Here is a 14,091-nt window from a genome sequence, read left to right on the forward strand (position 1 = left end):
ACTAACCCTTGAATGTGGCTTGAGGGCTACAAATGGTCATACTAATTCAGACAAGTCAGGAGCAAACACCTATAATTGAACTACAAGCACGAGCCATATATACTATTTACTGCTGGACCTGAGATTGTGGCCCAGAGTAATCGACATGGTTGTAGGGACCACCACGGACAGTGACCATATTCCCCTTAGGCGTACTCTGATTTCACATTGGGCCAAATGTGTAAAAACGTGGTTATTCAATCAATAGTCTCCTTTCACTCTGCCCATGTCTGATGGCGCCCGGAAATCTCCGGGTAGCTGTGCGCCTTATAAAATTAATAATAATAAATACAAAATAAAATCACCCAAAAACTATTCCTTCAACCCGGGTGGTTTGCCCTACTAACGATAACAGGCATATTAATTGGACATGAGTAGCTATGGATACTGAGAAGCTAAATCTAATCAATAATAATCTGGAGGCTAGTACTGGCCAGATGCTTAGTTTACTAAAACCCTTGGGGGACTTGGCTAAGATTGACGACTGCCACACTAATTTTAGAATACCACATTGCATGCAGGGTGGGCTTAAAAGTTCCAAGCCACAGTTTGCAGGGTTTAATCTTGAGTTCAGGAACCTCAGATCCAAATTGGATACTGCAATTCGGACAAACAATGTGGCCATAGTGAGGGATACTAGGAGATCCTATAATAAAGCTTTAATCAAAGCCAAAAAGGAAGGGAAAATAGAACACTGGTTGTCGATCAGTGATTCTTGCCTCAAGAAAGTCACACAATGATTCTGGCTCCTAGTAACTAGGGGAGATGAAGAAAGGCCCCAGTCACCTGACAATAATATTGCCATTGAGGTTTGGCACCTTCATTTTTCCTCACTATACAGTGAAGAGCCTGATCATGCTAATGAATCTCCTGTGGCTGATTTTAATAGTCCCCAGATCGAAGGTACTTTACCCTAGCTGAAATAAGATCCAGTATATTCAATTGTCAGGTCTAAAGCCCCAGGGCCGGAACATTCTCAGTGATGTATATATTGTTCATCATCTATTCTGGCCTTGGCTTATGGAATTGCCACTGGCACTTCAATTCTGTCTACTTGGAGGGGAGCAAAGGTAATTTTGTTGTTCAAGTAGGGCAACAGTTCACTGCCCTCGAACTCCAGACCTATTAGCCTGATCGACGGTGCTCAGAATGTCTTTGTCCGTGCACTTCTTATGAAAATTCAAACCTGGATAAGTGAAAATAATATCCTGTACCCTTTCCAAGCAGGGTTTAGACAGAAAGTTAGCACTGACAATCAGAGTTTTCACTTGGTATCATTGGCTTGGAAGACTGTCAATATCGGCCAGGGAAGCTTATACGTAACATTCACTGATTTAAGGTCCGCATTCAACCTCATTCCCAGACATAAACTCTAGTGTGTCCTGAAGGAACTAGCAGCCTGATTCATGAAGCGAAATAGCGCCCGCAATGGCTGCGAAAACGCAATTGCGGGTGCAAAACACGGAATCGGCATTCAAGTACGAAATAGCGAAATCGCTAAAAAATAATAGCGATCGGAATAGCGATTACGCTGTAATAGTCGCAGACTCCGGGAAGTCGAGCATTAGCGATACGGAAATAGCGACCAACCACGGAATCTGCGAAATGAATAGCGAAACGCAATATTGTCTCAATCGGCATTCATGAAAGAAATACATTAGCGAAAAAGCGCTAAATCGCACGTTTGCGCGGCGCAATTTAAGGACAACTCAAAGCAGGTGGTAACCATAAAAGCCATGATTAACCAAAATTTGAAAAACTGTTAGCCAATCACCAACAGGTCCAGGCCTGACCAATCACACATAAGGACATTCAGCAGCAGCATTAGGCGTTCCACAATGCCTGGGATGTACATGGTGGTGAGGCGGCGAAGGCTACAGCGAGCAGCACGGAGGAGACGCATGAGGCAGGCAAGGATTTACCGGCAGCGGGTCACCTTGCTGGGCCAAACCAGAGAACAGATTTATGCAAAATACAGGCTGAATGGGGAAATGATCACCTGGCTGATACAAGAACTCGACCCCATCATGCAGCACCCAACAAGGCGAAACAATTCTGTGCCCACACATGTGCAGGTATTGTGCAGCCTGCACCTCCTGGCCTCCGGCAGTTTCCAGGGCATAGTAGCCGCTGCTGGGGGGATATCCCAGCCCACCATGTCACGCTGCCTCCACACTTTTGTTGACGCCATGCTCAGCCAGCTCCACCGGCACATCACATTTCCCACGAGCCAACAGGAATTGGACCTGACAAAACTACAATTTTATAATGTTGCCCATTTTCCCCATGTCCTCGGCTGCATAGACTGTACCCACGTCGCCATCTGCCCACCAGCTGGCACGGAGTATATGTACCGCAACAGGAAGTCCTACCACTCCCTCAACATACAGATGGTCTGCAATGCCAAGACCATCATCACTGACATTGTGGCCCAGTACCCAGGGAGTACCCATGACTCCTTCATCTTCAGGCACAGCGGACTCCACACACGACTGATCAGGGGAGAGTTTGGGGAAGGACACCTACTTGGTAAGTACACTTTGTCGACAATGTCACATTGCTATGAAGTAACTGCGCTGCACAGGCAATCAACATCTGCTCCTCTCATTCAGGTGACAGTGGCTACGCCCTACGGGAATACCTCCTGACCCCTTACCTCAACCCTGCCACACCTCAGCAACGGCGCTACAATGTTGCGCACATCCGGACAAGGAACTGTATTGAAAGGACATTTGGCCTGCTCAAGAGCAGGTTCCGTATACTGCACAAGACAGGTGGGGCCATGTATTACAGTCCTGCAGCGTGCTGCCGCATTGTGGCTGTCTGTGCAATGCTTCATAACATTGCAACCAAGCGCCGGATACCAGTTGACATCTCAGGCAGTGAATCTGAGGGGGACGACCGGCCACCAGCACATGCGCACCATGCACGCGGGGAGAACCCAGCTGAAGGCCACAGACGTCGCAACCACATCACAGCTAACAATTTCTAGCCCACCCCCTTCCCCCACCCCACATATCACAATTGCATGCAAAATGTAATGATTACACAAGGCGAATGTGTGCAGCAAAATAAATGTAATTGTTTGATTCACAAGAAAAAAGGGTCATGGTAACAACTATTTACAAAATGCAGTATTCCTGCATACTGCATGTGAAGGTTCATGGCAGGCTTAGCTTCAGCCTGCGCCTGTGTCCCTGACACAATGTCATTGGCGCCTCCGGCGCACAATTCCCAGGCGCCTGTGAGGCTCTTCCTCATCCTGGGCAGCTGTACCAGGCGTAGCCCTGGTGCTGCGCCTAGGTGGGGGGGCCTGCGTGGCAGAGTGGCTGCTCACACTGGAGGCACCCTCACTCGCATCATCTCCCCCCACAATGGCCGGTAGCACAGGTGTATGCAGTGCGGTAACGGCGGTGGTCAAGTGCTCCAGCACCCGGGTAATGTCCTCGCAGCACTGGACCAGTTGGTGCTGCTGGGTCAACGAGCGCCGCGACAGCTGGGTGGTGGCATTTGCTGCCACATAATTTGAGCGACTATAGGTGGACAGCCGGCTCAACAGCTGGTGGTGGCGCCTGCTTGCAACACTGCGGTGCTTCACCAGCGCTGCAGTATTGTCCTCCATTGCCGCCGTCATGCGGTCCATGGCCGCCGTCATGCGGTCCATCCGCTCGCCGACTCCCGCCACATTGCGGCCAATCTTATGCAGCTGGAGCTGGATGGCTCCTTGCTGCTGCGACTGGCGCTGGTGTATTCGGAGCATGCGGCGCTCCACGCTCATGCAGGCATGGAGATGCCCATTGCCCCTCCTGCTGTGCGGCCGCTGTGTTGCGGATGTGGCTGGCCCAGATCTGGTTGGACGAGCTGCAGGTGGTGTAGCAGCTGGTGTTGCAGGTGCGGCAGGCACTGGAGGCACATTGGTGGGGGCTCTGGTGTTGGCAGCCGGTGGGCCTGCAGATGTTGCAGCAGGTAAGGTGGGGGCTCTGGTCTTGGCAGCCGGTGGGCCTGCAGATGTTGCAGCAGGTAAGGTGGGGGCTCTGGTCTTGGCAGCCGGTGGGCCTGCAGATGTTGCAGCAGGTAAGGTGGGGGCTCTGGTCTTGGCGGCCGGTGGGCCTGCAGATGTTGCAGCAGGTACGGTGGGGGGCCTGGCTGCTGGTGTTTGCGCAGCGGCAGGGGCTGGTGGCTGGGTATCGGGTAGGGATTCCTCCTCCTGGGCCTCCTCATCGATCAGCAGCCTCTCGCTGTCACTGCTATCATCCGCACCTGTGAGGGTAAGTGGATACTCATTAGGTGCATGTGACTGTCAGACGTGCAGATGTTACATGCATGCTGGGTGTCATTCCCTGGATGGCTGTGGATTTGCGCACTTTGGAACCTTTCTGGCCGCATTGTGGTACTACTACATTGTGGACATACTACGTCTCCCACAATGCTTCAGGGCATTTCCTGATGCACAACATAGGCATGACTAAGGGCCAATGAGTGAGCCTATTTGGTCAGGGACGGTCATAGGGGACAGGGTCGCAGGCGCATGCCACTTACCTTGGGTGTCTTGGGTGGGGCGGGAGGAGTCCAGAGGGGTCACGCCAACACACGCCTCCCTCTCCAAGGTGTCCTCTACCTGGTCCTCCAGGGGGGTGTTGGGTGGGACAGTCGGTCCACCACCTCCAGTGCCTGATGCCTCACCAAGGCGCTCCGCCACCCTCTCCTTGGCACGCCGTCGGAGGTCGTACCAGCGCTTTTTCAGCTCCTCCAACGACCTGTCCGCAACGCCCACAGAGTTGACGCTGGAGGCAATCCCCACCCAGATCCTCCGCTTCTCCTGCTCTGGGACCCTCCTTGAGTTGGCTCCAAAGAGCTGGTCGTGGTTGGCCACCACCCCTTCTATAAGGTTCTCCAGCTCCTGCTCGGAGAACTTTAGTTTGCGCTTGCGGCCAGCGCTGGTGCTGGGGCCAGGGAGAGGTTCGTCGGACATGGCGGTCGCAATTTCGGCCGGTTCGGGAGTCGCTAACGGAGGTTTAGCGGCAGCTTTCCGTCGTGAACACTCGAATGATAGCGTCACTGTGGTGTTTGGGGGTGGGATTTGGCTGCTTCCTGGTTGTGATGTCATTACGGTGCTCGGAATGCGTCTTCCCGTTTTCCAGATCCCGCGAGAATGCGACTCGCAATCCCGATCGCACGGGATTGCGAGTCGCAATCACGTGCGATCGGGATTGCGAGTCGCAATCCCGTGCGGAAATAGCGATTTTTCTGCGTTTTTTGTAGGTCGCTAACGGCTTTAGCGCCCGCGTGCGAGTCGCTATTTTTTTCCCGAAAAGTACATGAATGCCGTTTTGCGTTTCCTCAATAGCGAGTCGCTATTAATCGCTATTAGGGACACGCAAAACGGCCCGTACATGAATCAGGCTGTAGGTCTCCCTGTGAGAGATTAGTGCTGGTGGTCCGTCTCCACGGGAACAACTATGCAAGGGTTAGAACATCAGAACATGGGCTTCTAGGGGAATTAACAAGGGCGTATTATCAAGCCCATTATCTCCCAAGCGCTCCCAATGCGACTTCCTGTTTGTACCCGGAGGCGCATAAGAGGGCTCGGGCCTCCAACCGCGCGGGGAAGCACAACTGAGGCACCTGACACTGGGGACTCCAAATCCCGGCATCACTTGCAGCCGAGTGCCACCAACGCAACTTCCTGTTTGCGCCCGGAGGTGCATGAGAGGGCTCGGGCCTCCCACAGCATGGGAAAGCACAACTGAGGCCCCCGACACCAGGGACTCCAAACACCAGCACCACTTGCGGCCGAGCACCACCAACGCGAATTCCAGTTTGCACCCGGCAGCCCATAAGAGGGCTCGGGCCTTCTGCAGCGTTGTGAACCACAACTGAGGCCCTAGACATACCAAATCCCTGCACCATTTGCGGCCGAGTGCTACTAAAGCAATTTCCTGTTTGCACCTGTAGGCGCATAAGAGGGGTCGGGCCTCCCACAGTGTGGGACGCACACGGGCATGCCTGTGATGCACCTGAACAAAGCCCAGGCCTAGGGTGGGCCCATCTGCACCTATCAGCACCTGACAGAGGATGGACTGGGCCACCCCTCTTTCTTTCAGAAGTCATCATGGGTAAGAGCAAACTTCCATGTAGTACTGATTTGGACAAAGTGAAGGCAAATGTATGACATAATTGTGATTCCATTATATCTTATCTGACAACAGTGGTAGGGGCAGTAACAGATGCGACCCATAATGTAGGTGAGCAGCTAGGCTTTGGGTCTGAGGCAGCATCCACAAATACCCTACCTATAGCAGCCCCACAATATGTAATCTCAGGTGTAAACACTGACATAGTTGCTGAGGAGAGCGCTACCACACAGGTCAAGCAAAACACCTTGACTCTATCACAGGATCCGCTGACTAAAGTAGTGGGTGGACTTGCCAGGAATACATCTCCTATTTCGACCATGGCCCCTAATAAAAAAAGGAGGAAAAGAGGGACAAAGTTGGGTACTGTCACAGCCGAACTTCCAACTCAGGAGTGGGGTGAAAGAACTTTGACCCAGTCAGATTGTTCGTTTTCCCACCTCAATACAACTGTGGGAGTCCTTATTCAATCACATTCAGAGACATTCTTTGGAACTTTCCGGGAGCACTTAGTCACACCTGGCTGAACTAGCGGTCTCTAGCCCCAGGGTTAATGACAAGAATGTTACGTATAACAGGCCTAATAGCACCCAAAATACCGATCACACACAAAAAGTGATGTCCGTGAAGGGGTATCAATATAATATCCTACACCAGGTGGCATCTAAGCCTGATAAGGATACTTTGGGGGAAAACAAAAAAACTAGACAGGCGGTCACCAATCCATATTACCTGGGTTCTCACTTATTGTTAGAAAATCCATCCCAGATTGAGCCCAGTAAATCACCCGTATTTTGGTCTGGTAATAGATTTTCCAGGCTGAGCACCAACAGTCTTCCTCCTCCCCAGTCTCTCCCTGTGCACAGGTGTGTGGAATCTGAGAATCACTTCCTGCTTGTGATGTCATCTACATGAGACGATTGGCGCTTTCGCAATTACCGATTCTGTAATTGCGAATTCGCAAATACGAATTCGGTAAATAAGAAATCAGTAAATATTTTAGCGATTTTTAAGGAATTGCAAATATTTACCGATTTTTTGGGTGCATTCGGTTTAACGATTCTTTTATAGCGATTCCTTTTTTCTCACTATTTCAGAATCGCTTAATCTTATTTTGATGCATGTGGGCCATAGTGCCTTATTATAAATACTGAAAGGTTGCAAGGAACTAAATGCTAGTTCTTCCAAATTACAAGGATTGTCTTCCTTATTAGAGAGCTATTCAGATAACTGTCCCATAGGGAAAGAAAGGTTGTAGTCATATAAATTAGAGAATGCAAAACCACCCACTTTTCAATCCATTTTAGTATTTTGGGCTGAGAGGAGAAGGATGACACTAAGAGGAGAAGGAAAGGATGGGAAGAGGAAGTGAGGCTGAGAGAAGCCGGTGACACTGACAGGAGGGGGCAACATTGAGACACTGAGAAGTAGGAGATGCTGAGACATCAAGGTGCTGACATGAGCAGTCAATTGCCAATCGCTAACTGCAGTGTTACAGTCAGGAGCAGTACCGGCACCATTCACTTGACAGAGATGGTCCCTGCACCTTCCTACAATGCTGGCTGTTTGACTGGGCCTTTTTTGCAGGGGTTGCCTTCACCCTCCTGTTGTCAAAATCAATTTCTGTTTTAATTTCTAGCACTCTGCACACTTTACCAGCGGCGATTCCTCCCCTATTGCAGAGGAGCATCTCTTTGAAGAATGGCCCATACACTCCACATTTTCTTTGTGATCTCTTTTTAAGGTGCTCAAAGGCAATGTTTGGTGTACTGGGCTCGGCTTGTGCTGTGTCCCTAAGCACATATGAATATACCATAAACGAAAAGATGTGTGACGAGCGCACCAATTCCGACCACACAACCTGTGCTTTATATTAAATTTGAACTAGGTAATTCATTGTAATCAATTGCATTCCACTTTTGTCAGTCTTCACCACCAATTCTGTACACTTCTGGACCTGTGGATACTCTGCCAGGTAGCAGGACTCCTTTGCTGCTGAAGGGAACTCCACTCTGCTGGACTGCTGATCTGAAGAACTACTGCCCTGCTGCCCTAGTGTGCTAACCAGATGCCCTCTTGCACAACTGAGAAGTACTGGACCTGCATCTCTTGAACCCAGAACCAAGAGTGACTCCAAGGGCTGGTTAGCTGGCCGCCCGGTCTGAAGCCTCATGTACACAACCGGCTTCCAACAAACTTGCACCTGCACCTGGACTCTGCAATTTGTGAGTTTTCCCAGGCAAGAGGTGCACCCTCAGTCCTGGATGTATGGAAGTGGGCTGGAGGTGCTCTGATAGCCCCTGTGTTTTCTGTTGAACAGACACATCTCCTCTGCTGTGTGGCACATACCCAAGCAAAACCGCTGTATCACTGCAGCAGCTGGGTGATTGGGCCCGTCACAAAGTCTCATATCGCCTGTGCAGCATCATCAGAACTTCTCCTTTTTGATGCATCTTCACCACAGGCCCTGGCATTCCTCATCAACTGCAGCCTTGATGACAATGCTGGACTCTGCATCTAAGCCTCACAGCTCCTCAGAACCAACTGACTGCACTATGCAACCTCGATGCTGGACTTCACAGTGCAAGCCCTTATCAATGGGATCACCGAAGACGATACAGGATCTCTCATGGCAGCCTAGCTATTTCTCAGAACCAACACATTTATTTGGATGCACAATGCACCTTCAACGCAGATCTTTGCAATGCTCCCCAAGCCAGGAATTAAGGTACTCCATTCCGCGGGCCTAACTGGGTCGCTATAGCTTGACTACTCCCCATTGTGGTTGGCTTTCAGTTGTTACTTTGCCTTGGTCTGGCACAACCAGCTATCTCCAGTTGGTGTTTGTGCTTTTTGGAGCTATTTTCACTGAAATCCTAAACTTCAATTTGTCCGGTTCTCCTGATTGGATATTTGTTGTTTGGTCTTGTGTTATTTTTTACAGAAAGTTCTAGTTTTCTAAATTGGTGAAGGATCCCCTATGTGTGTTGTTTTCCTTTTACTACTAATTGAAGTGTTGGACAAAAACTTTACATATTGCCTCAAAGTTAAGCCTGACTGCTCTGTGCCATGCTACCAGAGGGTTGAGCGCAGGTTAATTCGGTGTTGGCTTGTGCCTCATTCTGACAAGGATTGCGGTTGTTGCTTAACCAGGGCTCACACCCCAGTCAACCAACAACTCAATTTCTGATAATGGTTTTGGTGGTGACACTAAAATGTCTAATAGGTCTGCAGTAGCCCCGCAACTTTAGCCATATGGTTCACCTCCAAAGAGGACTTGGCATTAGTGGAGCACTCAAAATGCATAAAGGATGCAGCAAGAAGTGACCCCTGCAAGCTGCGATCTAGTCTTCATCTCCAATTGTCATAGCAAATACATTTTGTTTCCATTTTAGTTTTCTGTTCTAACTTAGCACCGTCTTAAGATGGTAGTTTAAACGTTTTTTACCAACACAAGAAAATGTCATGCGTGCAAATATTTTTGGTAGACAGTGTTGATCTATAGTCTGCACTGTTAGCTCCAGGCCACACATATTAAAACATGATTAAAGGATAGTAGGTCCTTTTGTAGTGAAATAAATGGACCATACTTTTTTTAATCTTCCTACTCCTCCACAGATGTCCGCATTCCCGAAGAGGCATGTATTGATGAATGCTCTGCCATATACTCAAACCAGTCCATGCCTCATGGAAGATTTGTGATAGGGAGCCCAAGCTTCATAGTGATATTTTTGGATTCCAATTAGGTGAAGTAGAAAGTGCATGGTTGGAAAGTAGCAAGGGTAAGGCACCAGGCCTAGATGCCCCCCATGATTTCTTCTATGACCAATAAGACCTATTGGCCCGATAGTTACTAATGTTTTTGACTCGATTGCCAGGGAGAGTCCACCACCCTCTTGATAGAGCTCTGATATAATTCCCATATACAAAGAAGGAGATACATTTCTACCAAGAAACCATAGAGTGATTTCCCCACTGGAGTCTACTGTGAAAGTCATGGGAAGCATAATACTACATAGATTTAAGGTCTGAGTACACACTCATACTTTCCCTTTTATACTCAGTATGGTTTTAAAAATGGGATGGGCACTGTTGATCAGTGACTGAACCTGAGACTCCTGATAGAAAAATTTAATTTGGCAACAAAGGGCTCAATCTTCCTCTCTTTTGTGGATCTCTAAGCAGCCTTCAACTGCAATTCACATTAAGAAATGTGGTCTATTATGAAGGAATTGGGCGTAGAGAATGGTATAATCACCTTTATTAGACAATTGCACAGAATTCTACCACCAGTGTTCGATTTGGTAGAAATGGTAAATGCACTGATAGCTTCTATTTCAGAAGAGGTGTTAGACAGGGATGCATATTAGCAGGAATTTTACTGCACAATCAACGAGAAATATCCCACCCGTAAAAATCTAATAAAATATATGAGGTGTAAATACTGCATTCAATACATCATCGCATGTACTATATCGTGTTTAAAATAGAGTATATAAAAACAATATAGGTATAAAGAAAAGCAAAGGAAAGAGAGATAAAACACAAATGACAATACACTTTGTCCTGAGTTTATTGACTAATCCGTATATGTAATCACAACAAGCATCTAATTAATGAAGGATTTCCATCTAGCATGCCAGTGTAATGTACAGATTTAGTCTGTTAGATGCGTCGACGCGTTTCTGTGGTGTCGCACCAATAAGGACCACCTTTATCAAGACCACAAGTATATCTCTCTTTTATAATCCTCGTCATTGGTATCAAAAGTGGGATCTTTATTCAGTCCCCATCGTGTAGCTCTTGAGAAATCTTTTAAAATACCAGGCCGGAGACCAGGCTATGTCGGTCCTTCCATACTGTTAATAAATCCAGTCCCTTGGTTTCTTGTTGTCTAGTGGTTCAATTTGAATCCCCATCTTTGCAGATTTGTCACAATTTCCAATAACAGTTGTCCAAATGTATTGTAAAATTCTTTTGATAGAAGCAGCCTTCACTCTGCCTCATTGGAACCCTTCTCTTCTTGGAGAAGCGTGGCTCAGTGGTTAGAGGCGGCAGACCCGGAAGCTGAGATCGGCTGTGGACCAGGGTTCGATTCCCCGCCTCGGCGGGTCTTGGGCTTAAAAATTCCACGGACTCAACAATTCTCGCTCCGGTGCCTACTTGACTCACGGGGTCACACTCTGTGACTCTGGGCAATAGCTTGCTTAATCTCCACTACGGCCCCTCGCGGCGTGATGCCTGGCTTTCACCTTGTGGATACCCTGCTGGGGTATCTCACAGGGGAATACCAGGACGGGTTCCCTAAGCAAGCGCCTTGATGCCTTCGGGTGATACGTGCGCTATATAAGTCGCAATACATTTACATACATTTACATTTACATTTACATACATCTTTGTGTCATGTATGGTGTAGGTGCAGCTCACTTTCCTTGAGAAATCTTTTAAAATACCAGGCCGGAGACCAGGCTATGTCGGTCCTTCCACGCTGTTAATAAATCCAGTCCCTTGGTTTCTTGTTGTCTAGTGGGTCAATTTGAATCCCCGTCTTTGCAGATTTGTCACAATTTCCAATAACAGTTGTCCAAATGTATTGTAAAATTCTTTTGATAGAAGCAGCCTTCACTCTGCCTCATTGGAACCCTTCTCTTCATCTTTGTGTCATGTATGGTGTAGGTGCAGTTCACTTTCCTGTCGCCATTTGTTAAGTGAGCCACAACTCAACCAGTCGTTCTTGGGTGATAGTCCTGCTGCTGCCATGTTAAGACTCAGAAAAAATCTAATCTGTATATCTTTATTCCATCAGAAAATATTTGGGCAGTTAAAGTAAGGGATTTGAAGCTGAGTGACCATTTATCTGTGAACTTGGAGGAAAAATGCAATCCCAATTGGGAGCCTAAATTAGATCTACCACTTATCTATCAACACAGAACAGGGATCTCAATTACAGGTGACAGACTGCATGAGTTATCAAAGATAAATGTTGAGAGGTACCTTGACAGACATTGCAGCTAATGGCATTGAATAGTACACATGATTGATTAATCATGTATTGATGCTTGTGAAACAGAATTTACACCTTACACAAATGGAGAGCTTGCATCAGGTGGTTTTATGCTGAATGTCAGGGCCAACAAAGGGATGGAAATAAATTGAGGCACACAATATCCACATAAAATGGTGTTAATTATATGCATTAACTTAGATCCGTTAAAATGTATACCAAGCAATATTAATACATAAAAGAAGCATTTGTACTAAGCAAACTGGACCAAAAATCTGGAAACTATTGAATAGAATCATTCAAAACAGTTCTGGCACCTGGCAACCAGTGTGCTCATCTGAAAAACTGCATCTCCCTCAAGTTAGGAGGGCCAAGTTTCAGAATCGTAATGGGCTGCTTTTATATCTGAATTACATAAAAATCCTGACTTTAAAGCCTCAACAAATTGTAGTGTCTCTCAAACTGAGTGTACTTATTTAACACAATTAAAGGAGTCTGGTATAATCATCAAGGGCTGGAGGATCAGTTGCCTGCAGTATGTTGTAAATCTAATCCATGTTGATAGGAAGATGTCCTTAGCCCTTTTTTCAAATGGTTCTCATGAAGTGGGTCTATCCCAGAGTCTTGGTGAACGTCAGTAATAGAGCTCATTTACGATAAAGTTGCCCAAAGTAATTCTACCAGTTATCGGCTAATCTCCTTTTATGTTTCATCTATAATTTACACTCAAACCATTTTGATATCCCTTGAGGTCTGGGCTGTTGAATCCAGGATAACTCACAAAGAGCAGGGTGGTTTCAGACTAAAATACTCCACTATTGACCACTGTTTTGTACCCTGGGGAACTGCTAGGAGGGCAGCAATCATAAATTATAATAGATAAACCTTACAGCGGTTTCACTGACTTCCAGGCAGCATTTGTGTGGATCAATCATGGTATTTTATGGGAAAATTGGCTAAATGGAATATCAAACACGATTTGTTGTTTATGATATCACTGCATGATAAAACTGGGTTGAGGTAGATTTGAACTGGTCAGGTATTCTATCTGACAACATTCTTATCAATAATGGATTAAGACAGGGTGTCTTCTAGCCCCCTGTTCTTTTTATTTCTGACCTCTGTGAACCCTATGGTACCACTGTTGGACCCAGGATCACCGGTCCACCTAGGGTAGCCTGGCACCAAGTGGGAAGGCCTAACTTCAAGGCAACTGTATTGTACTTGCGTCACACTCACCACAGCAACTCAGCGCACCTCCACTTAAAAATGACACCACACCGTCTGTAGAAAAGAATGGAAATGCTTTATCTTATGCTTTAGATCAACTTCAGTTTCTAGTAGTGAAAAACTTTACATCTTAAGCACTTCCACATATGATTATTCACATCAATAAGGGCATGACATTCCATTTGATTATAGAACAGTATCCAGCAGAGGAAATGAGCTTAGCAAATCCACTTAATACTTCAATTAAGGTAGTTACTTTGTAGTGTAAATAATTCAAGCAGCAAGAAAATGCACATATTCAGTGAAGCAAGATTGTGCATTAATTTAGCAAGGAAACAGTATTACATACTTTTAGTAAAGCAGGTATATGCATAAACGTAGCAGGAATCAGTATTACATACTCTTAGTGAAGCAAGAATGTGCATTAATCTCAGTGAGTAAACATGCCCTTAGTCTAGTAACCTGCAATGCCCTGACTTCTGATTAGCTACAGTGTTGGACCAGCAGCAGTTCTCTGGGATGCAGATCCTAAAATCCAGCGGGGTGGTTTTACCGGTTTCAGCTCCTTTGGCCCACAATTCGTTCTACTATCAAGGGCCAGGAAAGTAGGCCAACCACTAGGCCCAGCAGGGGTCTCTCAGAGTTTGTGTCCCCCACCAGCCCCAAATCCCTGCTTACTTCTGG

This window comes from Lissotriton helveticus, chromosome 3_1 (genome assembly GCF_964261635.1).
Source record: "Lissotriton helveticus chromosome 3_1, aLisHel1.1, whole genome shotgun sequence".
Taxonomy (NCBI): domain Eukaryota; kingdom Metazoa; phylum Chordata; class Amphibia; order Caudata; family Salamandridae; genus Lissotriton; species Lissotriton helveticus.